The following is a 24,938-nucleotide window of genomic DNA, read 5'->3' on the forward strand; positions in this document are numbered from 1 at the left end:
GATTTTTAGAGAGGTTCCATAGTTTCATGTTTGTATGTATATGATATATGTATATGATATTCAAACATATAGATGAAAAGTGAAAAATACAAAATTGGATATTTGGATGACTTGTTTACAAGATATTTATATGACTGTAAGCAATTTCTAATTCACATATACACATTTGGCATTACACAATAATTTTTAATTTGTTTTGGGAAGAAAAAAACTTTACCATACCAAGATATCACAAAGATTTTTTTGTATTATATATTCTGTCTGGCTAGAGGTACTTTATTTTTGAATGAGACTATAATGCCATGACCAATAATTATACCCTGAATTATATAAATTGAAATAGACAGCATAAAGATAATCAAATAGTAGGTTTATGGGATGAAATAAGCCTGTACTATATATACTCATATCCAAGTTTCATGTATTTCATTCTAATTCTATCTTCTAGGCTATGAGTTCCTTTAGAGAAGGGAATACTTTTTTTATCACAATGTTGGGCACTTAGTACATGATTAATAAATACTCTTCAATTCATCCATTCATTTGCTATAGAAATACATAGTTTATGAAATACATATATATATATATATATAACTATACATAGATATATGTATGTATATGCTTAACCAAGTTTAAACATTTAATTTGAAATAAAAGAGTGACAAGCCCATTTTCCACTCCAGTGAGGCAATCTTTAAAGCTATGTCTTTCAGGAAAAGTAAACCAGTTTAAAGTTTAGTAGCCCAGAATTAATATTTTTCTACCATTAAGTATCCAGTTTTTAACTAATTGGCCATCATCAAATCAATAAAGATAATCAAAACATATTGTAAATAGATTCAGTTACAGACAGGATAGGCTTTTGTTATGATTACCTCCTGATACTTTTAATTAAATTGGCCTTCATAAGGTTATGGTGTTATGTTGGATAAAGTGTTAATGAAATCAGGAAGGGCTGAATTGGAAAGCTTCCTTAGACACTTATTGACTGTTTTTCATCAGGCATTTAATTTCATCTTTCAGTCTCAGTTTCCTTATCTGTTAAATGGAGACATTAATCCATAAATTGGGAATTGTAATACCTCTCAACACAGATTAAAATATGTAAATTATTTTACAAATTCTGAAGTGCTGTATAAATGTCAGTTATTCATTTGAGTTTTGTGTGCTTTTTTGAGGATAAATTTATGACTACTATATATAATAGAAGTTCTGTCTATGTTTGCAAAAACAATATTGATTCAGATAAAAATATAACAGGCAGATGAATTAGTGATGCCATATTAGATTCCAAAAATGATTATTTGTTAATTGCTATTATAATTTTTCAGGACTTATTTATGCCATTTTCCACTATATTAACTTGTGTTATTTATGACTTAAAAAGTCAAGCAATGGTCTACATTTTCAATTTATACCAGGCTAAGACTCCAGAAGAGTTATAGAAAAATATAAATGTATCCAATAGATAAAATCAAAGATACTTTTTAGAAAGCAAAGAAAGCAAAAGAAGGAAGGGAGAAGGAAGAAATGGAAAGAATAAAGGAAGGCAGTCAGAAGGAAAGGAAGGAAGGAAAGAAGGAAGAAAAAAGAAAGAAGAAAAAAGGAAGGAAATTGTTTGAATTCAGTTTTTTTTTTTTAAATTATGAAGTATCTATCATAATATAATGGTGAGTGTTTTGAGGCCAAAGAAAAGTTTCTATTTCTGTGCCTGAAACATTTACCAGATTATTTGGGGTTACATTTAGGGTGATGTGAGCCTGGAGGTGAAGGTAATTCAAATAAGACTAGTCCCAGAAGAATAGATGATTGGCAGCATATTCCAGAGAAGATAGCTAGAGTTTAAGCACTGAGAATTGCTTAATTAGCCTAACCTCACCCAAGATCTGTTAGCCTAATTTTCTTTGTTTGTATTACACACTATAACATATTTTAGCATCAACCCATCTTTTTTAGCATCAAGCCCCAAGACTCTGAAAAAGTGGTTTAGATAACCTATGAGGCATTTCATTCTCTAAAGAAACCAATTATATTTGAAATTAATAATTAAAAATTATAAATAGAATGAACAGGAAAACAGGCATACTCCATATCCTGCGGGTAGATTTTTTTAGTATAGTGTATGGAGAATTAGGTGCAAAAAAGCCATTTATGTTAATGGGTGTTGCATATCTAATTTTTCATGGACCACACTGCAAATTTTCCCCTAGGATCTTTGTTGATACATGGGACCAAGAAAAAGGGGCAAAGTGAATGATTTATTTGATAATCTGTCAATCATAATGACAACCAGAAAAAAAAAAACCTAATGCTGGAATTTGCTTATTTAAAATTTTATTTTTCCTAATTGCATGGCAAAAAAATTTAACATTTTTTTCCAAATTTTGACTCCAAAACTCTTTCCCTCCCTCCCTCACCCCTTTAATTAAAAAGTCAAAGAATTTGACATAGATGATATATATATATATATGTACATATACATTTTATTCTATATATGTATATAGTCATGCAAACATATTTCTATATATGCCATTCTGTAAAAGAAAATACAGACAAAAAATAAAAAGGAAGTAAAGAAAAAGTTTCTTTGATATGCATTTACCCTCTACCATTTCTTTCTTTGTAGATGTATAGAACCTTTCATCATAAGTTCTACAGAATTGTTTTGGATAATTGTATTGCTGAAAATAGCTAAATTACTCAGAGTAGATCATCATACAGTATTGCTGTTACTGTATACAATGTTATCTAGGTCCTATTCATTTCACTTGGCACTAATTCTGTAAGTCTTTCCATATTTTTGCTGAGATCATGCTGCTTATCATTTTTAAAGCAAAATATAAATTCAGCACAATCATACACAATAAAAATTTCATCCATTCTCTAGCTGATAGTCATCCCCTCAATTTCTAATTGTTTTCCACCACTAAAAGAACTGCTAAAATACATGGGTCCTTTTGCTTTTTGGTTTCTTATGTCTTTGGGATACAAACATAGAAGTCATGTTGCTTAGTCAGAGGTATACATGATTTTATACCTTTTTTGGCATAGTTCCAGATTGCTCTCCAATATGGTTGAATCATTATACAATTTCATTAATAGTACCTTAGTGTTTTATTTTTCCCACCTCCCCTCTGACATTTGTCATTTTCCCTTTTCTGTCTTGTTAGCCAATCTGACAGATGTGAGGTAGTACCCCAGAGATGTTTTAATTTGCATTTCTCTCATTAATAGTGATTTGGAGTATTTTTTTCACATGACTATAGATAGCTTTGATTACTTTATCTGAAAACTGTCTCTTTCTATCCTTTGATGATTTATCAATTAAGAAATTGATTTTATTTTTACCAATTTGACTCCATTTTCTAATTGTTTAAGAAATGAAGTCTTTATCAGAGAAACAGATTGTAAAATGTTTTGTTTTGTTTTTGTTTTGTTTTTTTTCCGATAATTATTTCCAGCTGTGCTGTTCCCTCCATCCTATTTTCCTTTTTTTATCCTACTCTTCTTTAAACTTGTCTATTCTCAAAAATGTTGTGGATTCAGAATTTTGATTTCATTGTCTTCTTCTGAGTGTGTGGTTTGATCTTCCTTATCACCATAGTAACTCTATGGTCAGAATTTTTTTTTTCTGTTGTTTCTCATATTCCAGCCTATTCTTTGACTTTTAATTCTTTTCTAAAATGGTGCTCTGCTTCCCAAGTGGAGAGAACATTGTCTCAAACTTCAGGTTTTGTGTGCAGATGTTTTTTTTAATTTTTAATTTTTTATTCTTTTAATTTATGAAATAAAATGAACATTTCCATAACAAAATAAAAGTAGAAAAAATATATTTGCACATGAAACTGGAAATTTATTATATACAACTTGCTATTCCTTTTAAATATATAATAAAATTGTCATGTAATTTGCTTTTTTCTCCTTTTTTTCTTCCATTCCCTTCCCTGCCCTGGAGATGGCTAATATTAGACACAAATATGCATGTGTGCATACATATATACATAGATATAGATATAGATGAATGGATGTAAAATCATTCTATACATATTTCCATTTATCATTTCTTTGGGTGCAGAGAGTATCTTCATTAATAGGTTCTTTATAGTTAATTTGGATATTTATAATTACAAAAAATCCTTAATCACTAAAAGTTGTTCTTTTTTAATTATGGCTTTTTAATTTCAAAATATATACATGGACAATTTTCAACATTAACCTTACAAAACTCTGTGTTCTAATTTTTCCCTCCCTCCCCCCCCCAATTTCATCCCCCAGTCAAGAAGTGAACCAATATATATTAAACATGAGCAATTCATCTATACATATTTCCACAAATATCGTGTGTATAGCTATTTTCAAAGGTAATTTTGGGGTCCTGGAACCTTTTGGCTCTTCTAAAGTCATATGATCTATGAAGAGATTTGTTTACTATTTTCCTATACTGTGCACTGGTTTGCAAGGGACTAGAAGTACTCTTCACAGCCTGGGAACTGTTACCAGGGTTCCAGCTCCCCTGAGGCTACAAGCTCTGCTGTGCCACTGACCCATTGTAACATCCCTTAAAATCTGTGGGCTGAGAGATCTCAAAATTGTCACTGATACCATTGATTGAGTTGCCCCAAAAAGGCCTGCTCCTGGTTTGCTGAGGCCATGGGCTAGACTTCTCTCATTGTGGTGTAAGAGAGCTTTCCTGCTGACCTTTTAAGTTATCTTGAGCTAGAAATTTGTTTTACTTCATCTTTTTTTGTGGATTCTGCTTTTTCTTGAAGTTTAGAATCATTATTTTAAGGTATTTGGAGGGTTTGGGGGGAGAGCTCATGTGAGTCCCTGTCTTTACTCCTCCAAAGCTGTTTTTAACCTCTGTAGAAACAGCTAGTTAGACCATATGCTTTTTTTCCCCTTCCTGCCAGATGCTGTCATTCATCAATTTCCTATTAAGAAAATAGGATTCTGCAAAAATCACTGAAGTTTTCTTCATTTGTATATAAGCATTCCAGAAAAGATTGTAGAGCTATTTGCTACTTCTGCAAAATAACTTCTGACACTCAGTAATCTTCATATTAATTTTCTGTGACCTTTAATAATGTGCATTATTATGTGTAGCCAGTGTACCATTCAGAATTATTATTTTAAAATTATCTTTAGCTTACTTCTAAGCCTAGAGGTTAAAATATATCTGTTTATGATAATCCAACCTGTAAGAATCATAGTAACTTAATGGTTATTTAAAAACCTCAGTAACCTCAATAAAAACACCCTACAGAGATTCAAGACAGGTAACATAATGTTTGAACGTGAAAGTAAGCAGCATTAGCTGAAAGTTGATTACCCAAAGGATATGGAAGAAAGTGAATAAAAAATTGTAGATAGTTTCTTTTATTTTTTTTAAACCAAGTGAAAGTCAAATTGATTAGTTGAGAAGCAAAATGTAAATGATGGTAAGTCCTGGGTCTTTTTTGTCACACTTGAAAACATCTGCAAAATCAGAGAATTTACTTTTTTAAAACTAGAATGAAACTCTTCCTCTTACAAATGGTATCAACATGATATAAATGTTTAACACTGTTGTAGAGTAATTGCATTTTGTTAAGATTTGAGTGTTCTAAATGCAATAATATATTGACACACTATCATTTCTAATTTAGGTTTTCTTGAAGTAAACATATGTGTGTGTACACATGTGCATGTGGGTATATATGGTTTTTCTTTGTAGGTTTCGTTTGTTTGGGTCCCTCTCTTCCCACCCAATATCTCTGAGTGTTTTCAAATATTTAGCTGTCATGGCATGTTCCATCAGCAAATCAGCTAACATAGGAGATTCAGAATAGAGGCCCTTCTTTACCTAACTCCAATCGGCATCAGTTTGCCATGCCTTATTAATAGGAACTGACTCATTGACAAACAAGGCAAATAGCATTGAGAGCAAAGGGATGCTCTGAAATTCAGGATGAATCTCTTTCAATAGTTAAGCACTGTTCAAAATTCTGAATTTTCCTTGGCTGACAGCCAGTTTCAAATACACAGGGACTGCTTATTGTTTAAGATTTTGGTAGAAAACCACACACACACACACACACACACACACACACACACACACACACCCATAACTTTACAGCTGTCAGACTTCGTTGTATCTGCTGTAGCCTAATAGTTTCAAGCCTAATTTTTTTAAAGGTCATGAACAAGCTATAATATAGTTTTTAACGTTTTAATTTTCTCTTTTCTCCCCTGCTGTTTTTTCCCCTGCTGGGATGACTCCACTTGTGAAGGTCAGGGGAATGATAATGCTGAGGCAGCTATGTCTTTTTATTCATAGGCCAGGTAGAGAGTATAGATACCCATAAATGTATGCCTCCATCCCACTGCATTGCTATTGACCCTTGAACTGAGCTAAAGACAGCATCCTCTCTGGGGAGGACATGTGATTCACTTTCCAGGTAAGTGGGGTCCTGAAGTGTGCTTTGCCTAAGACTGCCCATTGTATCAAATGATCTCTGGTGACTAATTTCTTGATATAAACTGCCCCTTTTTGAGGATACCAACAAATTCTGCTTATTTCAGTGTTTTTCTTTAACAAAAATGGTTTCCTTAAAGATGAAATAGTTAATGTTTTCTCTGCCAAACTACACATTATAATCTCAGGTTAAAAAAAAAAAAAAAGAAAGAGAGAGAGAAAGGAAGGAAGAAAGGAGAAACAAGGAATGAGGGAAGGAGGGAGGAAGGGAGAGAAGGAGGGAAGAAATGAAGAAAGGAAGAAAGAGAATGAGAGAGAGAAAGAGAAAGAAAAAGAGGGAAAGAGAGGAAGGAAGAGGGGAAGGAAGGAAGGAAGGAAGGAAGGAAGGAAGGAAGGAAGGAAGGAAGGAAGGAAGGAAGGAAGGAAGGAAGGAAGGAAGGAAGGAAGGAAGGAAGGAAGGGAGGGAGGGAGGGAAGGAGGAAGGGAGGGAGGAAGGGAGGGAAGGAGGAAGGGAGGGAGGGAGAGAAGGAGAGAGAAAGGGAAAGAGGAAGGGAGGGAGGGAGGAAGAGAGGGAGGGAGGGAGGGACGGAGGGAGGGAGGGAAGGAGGGAGGGAGAGAAGGAGAGAGAAAGGGAAGGAGGAAGAATGAATGAGAGAAAGAGAGAGAGAGAAAGAGAAAGAAAAAGAGTGGAAAGAAGAGGTGAAGGAAGAAGGAAGGCAGGGAGGGAAGGAGGAAAAATTTTATTTGGCTTTTATGGAATCTTGTGAGAACCTTGAAAAATATCTTAAGGTAGAAGTTTTACTTTTATTTTATAGGACAAAGTGAAAAATGGAGAGGTTAAATGGCATTTCCTTCTAGACACAGAGCTAGTTAAGTACTTGAAGAGGCATCCCCTTTAATAGCAGCCTTAAGAAGTGATCATCTATTCTCTACTGGATGACTTCCCACAAAAAGGAACCTACTGCTTCAAGAGGCAGTCCATTTCACTTGAGGCAAGGTCAAATTGTTCACAAATTTTCTTGGCCTGATTTTCCTCTTAAACCCAGTTTAAATCTGCCTCTCTATAAATCCCACTCATTGATATAATTTATACCTTCTAGAGCGACTCTGGACAATTTAAACTCTCTTCCATATGACAACCCTTTAGATATTTTAAGATAGCGACCAAGTTCCATTAATTGTTCTTTTGAAAATTTTAAACCCTCATTACATTCAACTTTTTCTAATAATGCCATTAACAAAATGTGCTTCACCGTTCCAGTTGCCTTTCTCTAAATATTGTCCAAGTTATCAATGTTCTTCCTAAAATGTATCACTTATAACAGAATATATATATATATATGATAATAGTAAATATTTGAAAGCCAACAGAGTGTCTAAGCACCTTTTTGTGTCTGCTATTATGACTCTCTTAAGGCAGATCATGTTACCATTTTTGATTACCATATTACATGAATGACTCATTGAAGTTATAGAAAAAGTAAAACCTCCAAAGTTTTTTCTTTTCTTTTTTTTTTAATTGTAAGTTTATTTATTTTCAATATACATTGCTTTATGAATCACATTGGGAGATAAAAGTCAGAGCAAAAGGGAAAAAACCTAGGAGAGATTAAAAAAAAAAAGAAAAAAATTGAACATAGCATATATTGATTTACATTCAGTCTCCTTAGTTCTTTTCCTAAGTGCAAACGGAATTTTCTTTCTAAAGTCTATTGGGATTGCTTTGGATCACTGAACTACTGAGAAGAACCAAGCCTTTCATAGTTGATCATCACACATTCTCGCTGTTTTTGTGTACATGTATTCCTGGTTCTGCTTGTTTCTCTCAGCATCAATTCATATAAATCCTTCCAGGCCTTTCTATAATCAGCTTGCTCATCATTTTAAAAAGAACAATAATATTCCATTACCTTGATATACCACAGCATATAAAGTCATTATACCTTATTATAATTGCATCATTACAGCTTACTGAGTGTGTGTGAACTTAGAGAAACATTTCATCACCATGCTAACTACTAAGTATATATGTAAACTAGATAACCATTGTCTCTTCAATTCCTCTGAGTTAACATCTTGTTTCAAGTATACTTTTCCACTCTGGCTCTCTACATCTCCTGCTTTCTTTTGTTTTCGAATGTAGCTGGTCCTTCCCTCCCTGACTTCACAGGAAGAGAGGTGAGAACCCCAAAAAAGAGGTGAAAGAGGTGATAACACCCTCCCTGATTTCTCAAGAAGGTGAGAATACCAAACCAAATATTAACAGGTTTCTCTAGATTAAAGTGTTTTACTTGAAACAGGCATACATAAATCCATCAGCATGAGAGGTATTACACAAGCATATAGTAATATAACATGCGCTAATAGTGGATGTAACAAACAATATGAATCCATAAGTCCTAGAAGGAGGATATAAAAATCACATGTACACCTCTTTCAGCAGCCAAGAGATAGTCCAAAATCAATTTATTGTCCATTACTTCACACGTCAGGAAATCTAATGATTTCTGCAACTTTTGAAGTACTGCAATAGTCTCATCATATGTCAGAGAATCCAATGATTCCTTAATATTTTGAAGTCCTGCAACAGTCTTATATGGCTCAGGGAATCCAATGATTCCTGTGGGTTTTGAAATTATATAAAAGTCTTATCAACAATTTTTTGATGTTCATGAATCAATTGCCATACACATTGGGTTAACAGTCATTCTTTTTCAGTGGCACATGTAGTCAGAGCACCTTATGTTTCTTGAGTCTTCTCCTTTGTTTTGAGGTTTTTCTCTTTTTCTGTCTTTCTCCAATGGACAAGGTTAAAACAGCTTGTTAGCACCCATCTGATTCCTTCTCCATCTGTAGAGATATAAGCAAACCCTCTCCCCCAAGCAGTTAACCTCTCTGGTTCCTTCCATTCACCACTTTTGGGATCTCTCCTCATCACCTAATGATTATATTGGAGCTGCTCACACAGGAAACTGCCCTTCTGTTGGGTTTTAAAATGTGTATTCTCACCAATTATAATACCTTTCTCCCATTAGATTGCTTCTTGGCTGATAGATAAATAGATCATGTAATCTCTTTCTTCTATCAGCTTTCTTTTTTATCAGCTCATTTCCCTGAGTCAATCTGTATTCTGATGTCCAATAGAAGCCTCTGTTGAATTTTGGACATGAGGTTTTTGGTCTTGTCTCCCACTCTGTTTTCTCACTCTATCTCTATGCCAACATTGAGCTTTCAGATGCCCTACTTTACCACATTGAAAGCATTGACCAGTCTCTCTGGAAATCCCTTGCCAAAAGGGACCCTGTCTTCCCATGTTCAGATCTTGGGAAGTCTGCATCACAGCCTGGATATAAAAAGCATTTGTGCTCACTCTGACACAGAATCTTCCCTAAAGGAGCATCCTTGTGTAGTCCTAGTATAATTCTTCTACAAACCTCATTAGAATTTTCTTTAGCAAGTTATCTTATCATAATTTCTGTTGCTACATTTTCACCAATAGTTTGTATGACAGCTGTCTGCAGACATCCCACAAAATCAGCAAAGGGTTCATTTGGACCTTGCTCTATTTTCATGAAGGCTTCCCCTCTATCTTGCCTTCCTGGGAAGGTGCCCCATGCTTTGAAAGCAGCAGCAGCAATTTGCTCATATGCTGCTATAGGGTGATTAATCTGTGCTATAGTGTTTACATAAGGACCTAAAGCTGTTAAAGGTGATCACAGGTGATTGGTATATTAACTCTAGGTTGCCTGTTTTGTTGGACTTGTATTCCACAGAGTTCATTATATTCAGAAAGCCACAACAAGTTTTGGCCAGGTTCTAAATATGTCCTTGCTATAGATTTCCAATCATTAGAGGTTAAAACTTCAAAAGCCAAATTCTGTAATAATATCTTAACATAAGATGATGTAGATCCATAAAGAGTACAAGCCTTTTTCAGATCTTTGATAATTTCTAGATCAAAAGGAGTGTATCTTCTCCTGGCTTGACCTGAAGAATCAAATTCTTCAATCACAGGAAAATTGTTTATTCTTAAATCAGATATATCCTGTCCTTCTTTTTTAGCTTTAACTAGTGCGTTTTGTGATCATGTCATAAGGACAAAGCTGTTGCATGTGTGGTACTGATTGTGTCACTGCTCCTCCCCCTCTCCCTTCTCCTTTCATCCACAAAAGGGATGTTGTGGAGGGAAAGCAATGAGATGAGGAATTCCCCAATGGCTCCTGCTGCAAAGCACCATTTCCTTAATTTCATCAGCACTGTACTTAATTCCTTTCTTGTCTAATTCTTCATGCTTTTCAGCTATTTTGTCAACACCATCCCCCTCTTTCTCTTTCTCCTTTTTCCTTATTCTAATACTTATGTAATTCCTTAAAGCCAGTTGTATTATGTTGTATATATAGAATGTTTCTTCAAGAATTGAATCATAACCATTATCATTATAATATACAATTACTTGCTCTTCCACTAGTTTCCACTTATCTGGCTCTAATTTTTCTTCATTAGAGAACCAAATATACTATAATGTTTCTAAGAGTTCAATGATCTGCTTCCAAGTTATAATCAAACCTAGCTTAACTATGCACTCTACAAACTTCCCTTGAAGTGGGGAAGATCTCTCTTCTAGTCCTTGTTGGCTCTTATATATCTTATTGTAAGTACGTCATCATAAGTGTCAGTCTTGTAGAATAAGTGTCAACTTGTAGAATTATACTAAGTAAGAAGTACATGTAAACTAGAGAATCATTATCTCAATTCCACTGAGTTAACACCTTTTTTCAAGTATATTTCTCCAGAGTTCTGGCTCTTCACAAGTCATTTCCCAACTGATGGGTATCCATTCCTTTTCTAATTCTTTGCTAACACAAAAAGAGCTGCTACAAACTTTTTGGCACATGTACATCCCTTTCTTTCCTTTATGGTTTCCTTGGGATACAGACCCAGTAATGGCACTGATGGGTCAAAGGGTGTACCATTTTATTTGGGCATAGTTCCAAATTGCTCTCTAGAATGGTTTGATCATTTCACAACTCTATCAACAATATATTTATGTCCCAGTTTTTCCACATCCCCTCCAATATTAATGACTATCTTTCCCTCTCATCTTAGCCAATCTGAGAGATGTCAGGTGGTATCTCAGAGATGTTTTAATTTGCATTTCTCTAATTCATAGTGATTTAGAGCATGTTTTCATATAAGTATAAATGACTTTAATTTCATCATCTTAAAATTGTCTGTTCATATCCTTTATCACTTTATTTATCACTTGAGGAATGACTTTTATTCTTATAAATTTGACACCCTTCTTTAGATATTTTAGAAATGATACCTTTATCAAAAATATTGTCTGTAAACATTTTCCCTGCTTTGTATTTCTCTTTTAATCTTGTTTCTGTTACTTTTGTTTGTGCGAAAAAAAATTTTTTGTAATCAAAGTTGCCCATTTTACCTTTCATAATGTTCTCTATTTCTTCTTTGGCCAAAAATTCCTCCTTTCTCCAAAGATCTGATAGGTAAATCATTTCTCATTCTCCTAATTTGTTTATGGTATCCTCCTTTATGCCCAAATCATGTTTCACTTTTGACCTTATTTTGTTATGGGGAAATTATTTTCTTAAGAATAATACTTAGGGGTAGCTAGGTGGTTCAGTAGATAGAGCACCTGCCCTGAACTCAGGAGGACCTGATTTCAAATCTGGACTCAAACACTTAACACTTTCTAGCTGTGTGACCCTGGCTAAGTCACTTAACCCCAAGTGCCTCAGTTTAAAAAAAAAAAAAAAAAAGAAGAAGAATATCTAACCACATTGTCTCTAACATATACATATGCATATTCAAAATATAAGACAGAAAATTTATCTCTATTAAATTTAATTTCCTAGATGAAGCTAAGTTGCCTCCATTTCTATTCTTTCTTACTCAACAAACAGACCTTTTCAATCTGGCTTCTGATGTCATCTGATGTTCATTCAACTGAAATTGCTCTCTCCAGAATGGTCAATGATCTCTCAATAACCAAAGATCAGGTTCCCCCCTCCCCCCCACCAGGATTTGGCCTTCTTAAAATACCTACTACATTAAACTGTGTGGACTACTCTCTCCTCTTGAATGTTTATCTCCTAATGTCTCTTTTGAAAATCTTTCTGCTGGATAAATATTCAGGTCACATGCCCCCTCAATGTTAGTATTCCACAAATCTCTTTTTTAAGTTCCCTACTCTTCTCCCTTTACAAAATTTCTTCTGGTAACTTTATCAGCTCTCAGGGGTTTAGCAGTTTAGCTATCATCATTATGACACCAGCCATCAATTCTTTCTTTCTCTCTCTGTCTCTCTCTGTCTCTGTCTCTCTGTCTCTCTCTCTGTATGTGTCTCTCTCTTTCTGTCTCTGTCTCTCTTGCTCTAGCTCTCTCTCTCTCTCTCTCTCTCTTTCTCTCTCTCTCTCTCTCTGTATGTGTATGTGTGTGTGTGTGTGTGTCTCTTTCTGTCTCTGTCTCTCTTTCTTCCTCTCTTTTTTCCCCTCCCTCCTTCTCTCTCTCTCCCCCCACTCTACTTATTCATTCTCATCTCATATTTCCACTCAGTTGCTGGATCTTGCCTCAGTTATCTCATGTGCATTCAAAGACTAAACAAAAGGTAGGCAGAATCCCTGTCACATTTAAAAATATATACTTACATATATCCCTCTTTTTTAATCATTTTAACTCAAAACCATAGCCTAGCCAGAGAAGACAATTTAGTCATATACTGATTAGGTTCTAGGAGTTTATGTTTGTTTTAAACAAAGGTTCAATATGCTACAAGTGTTATCTACTGAATATTCTACCATGCAATCAATTAATTGAGGAACATTTATTAAGATTTTACTGTGTGCCAGGAACTACTTTACATGTTTCAGATAAGTAAAACAATCCATGTCTTCATGAACCTTACAATCTAGCTAGCCAAAGTAGCAGTTGAGGAGTTGTTGGAGGGAGGGAGGGAAGAAAGCTAGGAGATTTCATAGATAAGGTAATGCTGGACAGTATATTGTTCTGTGTGGGGAACATCAGAATCAAATTTGATAAAAGCAGAATGGGCCAAGAAGGAAATAATGTGTAATAAGGCTAGAAAGATAGACTGTGTGAGGTTATAAAGCACCTTATGCCAAACTAAGGAGTTTGTATTTGATCCTAGAGTTAATAAGAAACCACTGATGTTTTTGAGTGACATAATTTTGATATGTGCTTTAGGAAAACTGTCAATTTGACAGTTGTATAAAAGATGAGTTAGAGAGACAAATTCAAAACATCTAAAACTAAACTTGTTTTCCTATCCAATAATCCATTTATTTAAAAAAAAATTAAGCTCCTCTTCTTGAATTTGTTATTTTTGTCTTCTCAATTAACAGTAAATGACTAAATACAAGCAATATTTTCACATAACTAATAGTGTTGTTCTCATTATGGTGGTAGTATTTTCATGGGAGTGGATCTGTGATTCTATTAGTATATAAAAGCATAGGAAATCTTTTCTACCACTATAGATTGGTCATCTTTCTGCTCTTCATAGGTTTGACTACTTGCTTGAGTTAAGGAGGAAAAGGAAGAAAAGGAAGAGGAGGGATTTACATTGTAAAGTTTGAAAAATGCTTTATGTATACTTTAAATACTTTAAAAGTATAACTTTAAAAATTAAAAAAAATACTTTAAAAGTATAACTTTTAAAGAGCTCCAAAGAACACATAAATTATCATCTTATTAAAATTAAGAAACTAAAATCCAGAGAGTGACTATTTCTACTAAAAAAAGTGCAGTTTTTTACCTGGTTTGCCTACAAGGTTCACACAATCTACCTTAATATAATTTACCAAGTGTTTTCTTTTATTTTGTAGGTTGTAGTTTTTTTTTAATCTTTGCATTTTAAATTTATTTATTTTTCCATACATCCATTCACTCATTTATTCATTTATTTTTCTGCCTATCTATCTATTTATTTGGGGAATCTAATATTCCCCATTTACATTTAAAACAAATTTATACTTGTTTTTAAAACATTTGAGTTCTAGATTCTTTCCCTCATATCCACCCAACCCCTATTAAGAAAGACCATGTCAAGTTATGCAAAACAATTTCCAGAAGAACATGAGAGAGAGAGAGAGAGAGAGAGAGAGAGAGAGAGAGAGAGAGAGAGAGAGAGAGAGAGAGAATATGCTGTAATCTGTATCCAGACAGAAATCAGTTTTCTGGGTTCGCTCTTTCATTAGTCCTTCAGATTGGTCATGGATCATTGTACTGCTGAGAATAATAAAGTCATTCACAGATGATCATCCCAGTTTATTGCTATTATGTTGTTACTGTCACCCTCCCCCAGTTCCCATATCCCATTCCCTCCTATTTTCTTGTAAGATGTCTGTGCCCTTATTGAGTGGGTATGTTATTTCCTATTTAAGCCAATTCTGATGATAGTAAGGTTCACTCATTCATCCTCTCATATTCTAAGCCCTACAGTTCTTTAATATAGAAGCTGCTAGGGGCAGCTAGGTGGCGCAGTGGATAGAGCACCAGCCTTGAATTCAGGAGGACCCGAGTTCAAATCTGGTCTCAAATACTTAACACTTCCTACCTGTGTGACCCTAAGCAAGTCACTTAACCCCAGCCTCAAAAAAAAAAAAAAAAAAAAAAAAAAAAAGATATATATATATATATATAATATCTTTTATTATTATATTATATTTATATAATAATATATATTATATTTTATATATATATAATATTATATTATAATATTATATATTATATATATAAAAAGATAGATAGATAGATAGATATATATCTATCTATCTTTTTTTTTTATATTTTTATTTTTTTTTTTATATGAAGCTGCTAAATCTTGTGTTATACTAACTGTGGCTCCACTACACTTGATTTTTTTTTTTTTCCTGGATGCTTGCAATATTTTGTCCTTGACCTGGGAGTGCCAGGTAGTTTTTATTTGGGGATCTCATATTTCTCATAGCTTCAATTTTCTCAATTCATTTTTTTAAGAAATTATTTTCCTCAATAAGCTCATGTATCTCCTTTTGCAATTGGCCAATTTTGTTTTTTAAAGCATTCTTTTTCTCATTAGTTTTTTGTATTTCCTTTTGTACCTATCTCAATTCTTTCCCTAATTTTTGCTCCATATCTCTTGAGTTTCAAAGTCCCTTTTGAGCTCTTCTATGGCCAGAGCCCAAATCTTATTTTTCTTGGACGCTTTGGATGTAGGAACTTTGACTTTGGTATCATCTTCTATATGAATCCTCCTAGTTTTGATCCTCCTAGTCACCATAATAACTTTCAACAGACAGAAACTTTTTTGTTTTTTGTTTTCTGATTATTTTCTTAGCTTATTGCTCTGCTTTTAACTCTTTGTTAAAGTAAGATACTGTTTCCAGAGTGGAAGATACATTGTACTAAGCTTTAGGGATTTTGTGCCTCTATTTTCAGAGATTCTTCTAGGAATCTGAGCACATACTCTTTTCTGCCCTGGACCTTTTAGGTGTGTCCCTGCCTAACTATAGTTCTAAGATCTAGTGTACTGGCCAGGGCTGGGGCTCCACTGACTGAGGCTTCAGTAGGACTGCCCACCAGACCCCAACTCTGTTACCACAGACCCTTTTCACTGGTGTCCTCCCTGGTGTCCTGGAGCTGAAAGGTCCAGAAGCCTCAGCACTGTTGCTAATTCAGTGATCTTCTTTTATGGATGCTGGTGTCTGGGCTGGAGCTGGGTGCAGGGCCAGGCCTGCATTAGGATTGCATGCTGGGTTACCCCTCTAGTTTCACAACCTTTTCTACTGACCTCCCAGGTCTTCTTTGGTGTTTCTGGGACTGAGAGGTCTGGAACTCACCAGTACTGCTGCTGATTCAGAGGTTGGGCTTGGGCAGAGATTGGGGCTGAAGCTAGGGCTGGGGCTGTTTTGTTGTCCCCTGTCTTGAACTGAATGCTGGACTCCCACACTGGTGTCACAGAACTTTTCTGCTAAGCTTCTAAGTTGTTCTCAGCTGGAAAATGTTCTTCTCCATCTTTGTGGGTGTTCTCATAATCTAAAATATGTTTCAATTATTATTTAAAGGAATTTGGAGCAGTTTGGGGGAGAAGTTGGACAAGTTCCTACCTTTACTCCATCATCTTGCTCTTCCTAGGGTAACTTCAATCTGTGGTTCAGTCAGTGTAGGGAATTTCTGGAATGGAAATTTTTTCTACCAGTTAAGATCAAAACTTTGTAATTGAAATCTGAGAGAGATACCTAGAATCTTGAGAATTTAAGGAACTTACTCATGGTCCCTCCAAAATAGAATTGGAATCTTTATCTTCCCCCTTCTAAGGTCAAACTTTTACCTAATAAAACAAGCTCCTTATGAGCTTAATTTCTTATTCTTCTACATAAAACTTCAGTTCCACTGGCCTAACATTTCTTCATTCAATTTTCTTGTTCCATTTGCAGGCAGTATAATATAGTTCTGAAGTACCATATTTGGTGTCAAGATCTGAGTTCAGATCCTAGTTCTGACACTTATTGGTTGAATAATGATAATATCATTACATAACTTCTCTATATTTCTTTTTCTTCATGTGTAAAATGGTAATATAAAAACATTCTTTACAAAAATTTGTGAGGGAAAACGCTCTTGGTGCCTTTCTCCTTTCAATTCTTGTTGTCGTTTAGTTGTTTGTCAGTCACATCTGATTCTTCATAATTTTGGGGGTGATTTCTTGGGGAAAATACTAAAGTCACTTGCCATTTCTCCTTTCTATAGGCTTTCCTAAATTCCATCTTCATTTAAAGCCAAGTTCAAGTCCCAATCTCATCAAGAATCTTTCTGTGAATTCTTTAATCCTGGAACACCTATTATTAGAATTTTTAATATAGCACCTTGAACTATAAATTCATTTTTCATCCATATATATATTTTTCTCTCCCAAACAATGTTTCAGCTTCTTGAGGTCAGGGAAACAGTCTTAGACTTCTTTGTATTATTCAATCTGGCAAACCAGGACTTCATACATAGAAGTACATAGCACATTCCTGCTGATTAATTGATTATCAATGTCAAAGTTTGAGTTTAATTGGAATTGGTGACAATAATGGGTTCCAACCAAACTTGCTGTTTGGTACAGTCATCCTCAACAATCTGGCAAGAAATATATGTTTCAAACTTGAGCTTCTTGCATTAATATTCAGGAGAGAGTTATTATCTTAAAGCAAACTAAACTTTGCTGGCTTCAAAAGCAAAGAGATAACAAACTACAGAGACCACTAAGGGCAATGAAGTGTTTTTGAAGTCAGTATACAGGAAAAGGGGAATTAATCATCAGCATTAACTATTTCTTGGTTCAGATAGTAGAAAAGAATGTATTTTGTTTCCAATAAAAGAATGAATATAATAGTTCTTTGAGAACCCATAGAGTTTTACTTGGTCCATTGTAGACACTAGGATATCAAGAGATTGTGATTCAAAGTACCCAAGAGACTGAAAATTAATTCCTAATTCCTAAAGTAAGCAACCGTTGCACAGGAAAGAAAGTGAAGGAAGACACATAGGGCAGTGTGAATATACTGAAATAATAGAAAGAAGAGGACTGTAATTAGACAAAAATCATATTTTCTTTTTTTCTTCCCTTCTTTAGTTCCTATAGGCATTCTTGTTTATTTCTTTTTAATTTGTTTTGAAACTGAGTTTTCTTCTGCCTAAGCTGAAATGGGAACCCATACCACTCTGTATGAGAATTTTAACCAGTTCTATGTAACCAGTTGTATTTCTATTAACCAATTCTAGCTCTAATCTAAACCAGTTAGACCTTAGCAATCTGGAAGCTCCCAATCAAACTCTGCAATCCCAATAATAGGGATTGCAGGCCTACAGCATCACACCCAGATGACCAGGGACATTTTCTAAGCCAAGTTTGTATTAACAAAAAGAAGCAGAAAAGGAAGACAATTATTTATATTATCAAAATTATTCAAATGGTATGTTTGTTCATGTTTTTTAGTTGATTTGTTAAGTATGTATAAGAACAACCTAATCAAGTTGAAATATGAGAAAAATTATGTGTTGGAGGTCCATCAAATCTCAACAAATACCATACCCACAATATTGTTCTTTCTTGTTCTTTCTTGATTTTTAAAAAGTGTTCTTAGTACTGTCATTTTTCTTTGGGTATGTAGGAATCATGGGTTATGTAGATCATTAAACTGCCACCCTCCACAAACACATAATCACTCTATCACTGAATGACAAGATGGGGGATAGAGCTGCCAGAAACACTTAAGGGATTGTTCATTTTGTGGCTTGCTTGTATTTATGTTTCAGACATTCATCACAGTGCTTGGCACATCGTTCATGCTTAATAAGTATTTTATCTGTCTTTCAATCTATATCCAATCATCATTGTTTTATGCTACTTTATCTTCAGTAAAATAGAAAAAACATCATAGACAAGTATATAAATGGCACTGACTGTTACAATCTCATTTTTATTGCGCATGATCTAGGGAGACAGGAGAATTGAAGCTGGGGAAACAAGGTAACTTCTTGTTTCATAATTGAAACTAGAAATTCATCTTATCCAACTCCTTATTTTTCAGTTGAGGAAAACAAGGCATCTTCAGATTAATTGAACTATCCCAAGTCACACAAGTATAAGCAATAGAGCAAGTATTTAAATGTAGGTCATCTTCTATCCTCAAGCCAGTGTATTGTCTCATGTTGAATTCCCCTATGCTGTATTCTCTTTACATGTAAAAAAAAAAAAAAAACCCTGTGTCCCAATGTTATTTTTTCACTGATATGAACCACTGACAATCTTCTATTTCTTCTTTCCCCAGCAATTACATGGTCCCTATGTGTTAATAAAATTAGGTAAATTTTCTATTCAAAAGTATTTCTATTCAGTATATCCTACATAGCTAAGTATTTTATAACTATTCAATTTTAAAGTTCTCTCTTTTTAAAATGAATCTTTTCTTAGATAAGCAATTACAGAATGGTTGAGAAGTGTCATTTGAAACCCTTTGCAATTCATAAATATAATTCCTCATTATCCAGGACAACATGTATGAGACATTTAAATTTTAAAAGACAGCCTCACTGGTTTTACATGACACCAAGAAAAGACAAGAACTAGAATCTTGAAAGGTAGCACACCGTGTTATCAAATGCTACTTTTCCCTTCTGGGGAGTATTACTTACATTGTGCAAATGTGTTATGCAAAATAATGTTAAAACTGATTCTTCCTCTTCCCCTCAGGTTCATACAATATTCAGTGAAAGTTTTACAAAACATAAATTAATTTAGGATAAAAATCAAGCATTTTAAAATGCCCATATATATTAAGGCTCAAAACATTTTTTAAACGGATATACAGAAAAACAAGATAGAAAGATCAATCCAAGATTCCAGGTATCTCCTTACTTACCTATGCATATAGTTCATTTTTTAAAATACCACAAATTCAATAGAATCACAATGAGCATCAGTGTCTACCTATCAAGGAAGGCATATATGTGTACATGTTAACACACCCACAGAGAGAGAGAATTAAGAGGGAGGGAGAAAGAAAAAGAGAGAGAGAAAAAAAAAAACAGAGAGGAGAGAGAGAAAAAAAAAAACAGCAGTAGCCAGTTTTATTTCTCCTTTGACTTTCATAGGTTTTGCTAACAGTCCTATAAATGAATACTTTTCTTGAAAAGTTTTTAATTATTTTTTTAAATTATCAAATATGTATCAAATATATTCTATCCCCACAAATGTTATATACATTCAATATCTAAGGTTTGTAAATATTATATTCCCATGTTTGCAGTTATGTGGGTTGAAAAGGATTACATGATTCTGAATCACCTTATATAAGCAAATTTCAGATGAAGTTCCATTGTGTATTTTATCTTATAATCCTGAGATGTAAAATTACATCAGATGCCTCATCTTTTTGAAATAGATTTTTCATTAATCCCTTATGCAAATCAGAAAATGAAGTTTTAAAAATTCAACTAACTCTCTTTTATGTTTTGAGGATGGTGATGGAGGGGACAGCTTATTTGTACAGACTTTGTAATTTTTTTTTTTGTTGTTAAAGAATTCAGGTTCTATACCTTGACTTCCATGTTGTTCTTTATAAAAACATTCCACAAAAAAAGAAACAAGAAATATATGGATTTTTTTTCTTTTGAGCCTATCTTAATGTTAAGTGATCATTCTGCCTTTCACCAGATCTCTATAGTTAAAACTGTTGCTGAAGATAAGAAAATTTTCCCCAAATCCCGATCTGTCATTTATATTAAAGCTTCTTTTTTAAGTAATATTTTTTTTAGAAATCTTGCTAAATGTAGCATTTCAAATTCATTTTCACTTATCCAAACAGAATTCAACCAATCAACATGAATTTATTGAATTTCTACTATATATCTAGCAGTGTGCTAGGTGCTAAGAATACAAAATGACCAGTACCCACTCTCTAGAAGCTTACATATCTCTTTTACAGATGAAAAAAAAATCAATTTATCAATCAAAAAGCAATGTTAAATACCTACCAGGAACTGTTCATTCATTGTTTGTTCTTCATTCTTCAAGAAGATGATGGTATCAGGAATTGGATGTAAATTAATTAGGGTTATGCAAAGTCATCAGCCACACTTTCTTCTCCATAGCCATTTGGGTCCAGTGAGAAGATAGAGATCAGGATAGCTAGAGATGGCCCCAGATGCAATTAGAAACTTTGGCCTTTTTGCTGAATGCTGGATAACAAAAATGAAACCTTCTCTGACATCAAGAAACTTTTATTTGCTTGATAAATGATATGTATATAACACAAACATACAGAATATTTGTATGTGTATACATTTTCTGTGTGAATGTGTGCCTAGCATATATATGTTTGTGTGTATATGAACATGTATATACACATGCACATGCATATTACAGACACATACATACATGTACCATAATTTTGGCAAGCAGTTAGGGATTGGGACTTGGAAAGGTCTTTTTGAAAGGAGGTCTGAAGAATCCACAAATCAGACGAAAGATGAAGAATTCAATCATCCAGATGTTTTGCAATCTTAGAGACTGAGCTTTTGTATCAGCATTGACATATATATATATATATATATATATATATATATATATATATATATATATATATATATATATATATATATATATATATATATATATATATATATATATATACACATGTGATTCACCAGTTATAGGACTCATTGGCAAAGGTAGCTGCACTAATCCTTCTGCCCCAGGTGCAGAAGAATCTAATTGAAATGCACTGCCAGGAAAAGTCAGGGTTATTACCCTCGCCTACAACTTGCAGTGTGACATTTTGTTTTATGGCATTTGGAATCTTTCACCTCCCAAGAACAATGAACTTAAAAAAAAAAAAAACAGTATGGAAGGAAGATTGTTTTTAAAAATTTAATTTCAAAAATGATTCTTGAAAGTACTATTAAATGAGAAAGTTTGGAGAAAAGACAAAAATAATATTCTACTTATCTTGTATTGATTCACATTTAAATCTAATGTAAAGTTCAGATGTTTAGGGAAGGAAAAAGTAAGTTGATTGAATGAGGTAAGTCAGAGCTAGTATCAGTCTGCCTGTTTGCTGGGTAGTTTTGGTGGGAAGTGGGGAGAGGGGAGAGGCGCAGTAGTCATAAAATATGTCTTAGTTTTCTGCTATGGCTAGCATAGCTTCTTAAAGAAAATGGATACTATTATTAGACAGATAATTTTTAAATCAGACAAATAATCTCTATGCTATATGAAAGTAGTTCAAAGTGAATTATCACATATAGGAAGAAATACATAAGGGGAACTGAGATGAACTATTGTCTTCAGATGACTGAATATAAGCAAAAAACTTTGTCTCTTCAGCATATTTGGCCTCCACCTTCCTTTTTACTTCTTTTCTTTCTTACATTTTCTTTTATCATTATTTTAAATAGCCATTGGAAAGTTTAGTCTTTCTTTTTTCCCCCTCTCTCTTGAGAACAAAAAGAAGCCAAATAAAAATTCTGAAACTCACCTCTTACCACCAGAACAAAGACTGACCTGTTCAGTAATACTGGGCTGGAGTCCTAAGGAGCAGAGGGGCTAATCGACTCCAGCATCCCAGCTCCAACCCAACATGCCATTTCCATAAATTGATTATGTTAAAAAAAAAAATAAAACTAATAAATGCTCAGAGTATGTGTCACATTACTTTAAACTTAACTCTCTGCCCCTTATTTGCCTTGTGAAATTGAATAATAAACCAAATTTTGAAAATGCCTGAGGACAAGGAGGGGAAATCTGCACTACCAATATCAGACATTCCTTCAATTCCTTTTCTATGAGGAAATTGCTAAATGATGAGATGCCCTGGAAGCAAGACCATGCTGAAAGTTTTCTTGATACAAAGATAAGAAATGTTATAAATAAATCAAAAAATGAAAAGTAGAAAACCTGCCCATTCCCTTTCCACCCTTTAATGCTGACCTCTAAAACATAAATTCTAAGAATCATTATCAAACCAGTACGTCATCTTGAGAACTACTGGGAAATCAGTTCAGTAGATGTATTATAAATTCAACTGCTATGCTAAGTCCCCTGGACCAAGAGCCGGGCAGCCTTTTATTGTAATAAAATGTGATCCTCTACTTCTATGAAGATTGGAAAATCAAGCTCTATAACCTTAAAGTAAATGATGAGGAGGCTAATAATATCATATGCCTTAAATCCACAATCAGGCTTTTCATATTTTCTCAATGTGGAACACATCTGAATATCTCTGAAGTTCATGCAGTAATGGGTTAGAAAGAAGAAAATGCATTTTTTTTGACATATATGATTCTTCAAGGAGAATACTTAAGAAATGAGAGGCAAAAATATATGAGAAGTTTAAAAATGGAAGATAACCAACAAGTAGTCTGCAGTATAAGCAACAGTTAAGTTTTATAGCCAGCTGGCATAGTTTTACTCAAAGCTAATGCTCTTCTCTAAAGCAAGAAGTACTCAAGTGGTCATCTGGGAGACCCTATCAAAGTAGAAGAGCTGTGCAATGCCAGTCATGGGCACTATAAAAAACAGACTTGGGGCCCGCAGAAAGAGCCATAAAGAAGTGGCCTGACTCATTTGTTCCCATATGAAGCAATGGCCTAAAAACATAGATGCCCCAAATAGTAGCATTCCATCTTCAGATCTTTCTTCCCATTTGGTTATAATGCAGTAAATATTCTAAGAGGATTCACCTTGTCAAATGACATAGAACAATAAGTGACATACTTTATGAATTTTTTTTGGGGGGGGAAGCCATGTGGAGGTGGAAAAGGAACCATCTTCTTAGGCCTATAGGTTATCATTTTGGCAGGGAAGCAGTTTGTCTATCTTTATTTTGTTATTGGTTTGGATTTATGCTATTCTGTGTGCGTGTGTGTGTGTGTGTGTGTGTGTATGTATGTGTGTGAGAGAGTTTAATATGAGAAGATTCTATATTCAAAGCAGAAGAAAAATATTAACAATCCCCAAACCAACCCTCCTTTTTTCTTCTTTTATAAACAATTGAAACTGGTTGTGGCTTATTTGAGGATCAGATGATAAGGAAAATTGGCTCCAAGGATAAGACAAACTATCCCAAATCCAGCCCAGAAGGGGTTTGGCTTTTATGGCTTTAGAAACGAGGGTTAACAATAAAAGTGCCCTCCTCAACTTTCTCTCTAGCGTTGCTAGGGTGACACTGTAATTCAAAGAACAGAATATCAATAAAGCCAGGATGTACAGGAATGTAAACAAGCTTTTAAAAAAAAAAAAGTCCAAGTGTTTGTTAAATAGACCACAACAGGACAGGTCCATTATCACTGCAAAAAGCCCTGTACTTAGTATGTCCAATTATTTAAATAGCTCAAAAACATAATCAATCCATCAGTAGTATTCAGCTTTCTAGTGCTGATATCTGATTGTGAATTCTCTGTGTTTATTCATATTTCTGCCAAATGTCGATCCAGAAATGTATTAGCATCTGCCAGTGATGAATAAACATGAGACCATGCTCCTTAAGCAATTCTTAGTCTAGCTGAGTGGAACAAGGGCTAGTCCAAATCCATCCTCGATGGATATTTCTTTATATCCCAGAACTGTGTTCTTTTCTTTAATAGCATCTATATAGTCAAGGAGGAGACTCACCTTGACTCTCTGGCCTCTTGCAGCAGAGCTGGTTCTTCCCCCTTTCTTTCTTCCCCATCCCTACCTGCTCAGAGTTATACATTTTAAAAGACAGGTCTCATTGCTTTCTTGTCCTTCAAGTTTTTTAAACGGGTAAATTCTTGTGGGAATCCAGAGAGATTAGTTCCAAAAACCTCTGTGGGTTGAAGGCATGCAACAATGCCAGTGGGAAAGAAGATAGGGTAAGGAAAGGGAGAGAAAAATTTCTTGTGGTTCTTAATCTTTGAACCAGTGGCAAGGCCCAGCTGCTGGCTGCTCCTG

The sequence above is a fragment of the Sminthopsis crassicaudata genome, chromosome 2 (assembly GCF_048593235.1).
Source record: "Sminthopsis crassicaudata isolate SCR6 chromosome 2, ASM4859323v1, whole genome shotgun sequence".
NCBI classification, from domain to species: domain Eukaryota; kingdom Metazoa; phylum Chordata; class Mammalia; order Dasyuromorphia; family Dasyuridae; genus Sminthopsis; species Sminthopsis crassicaudata.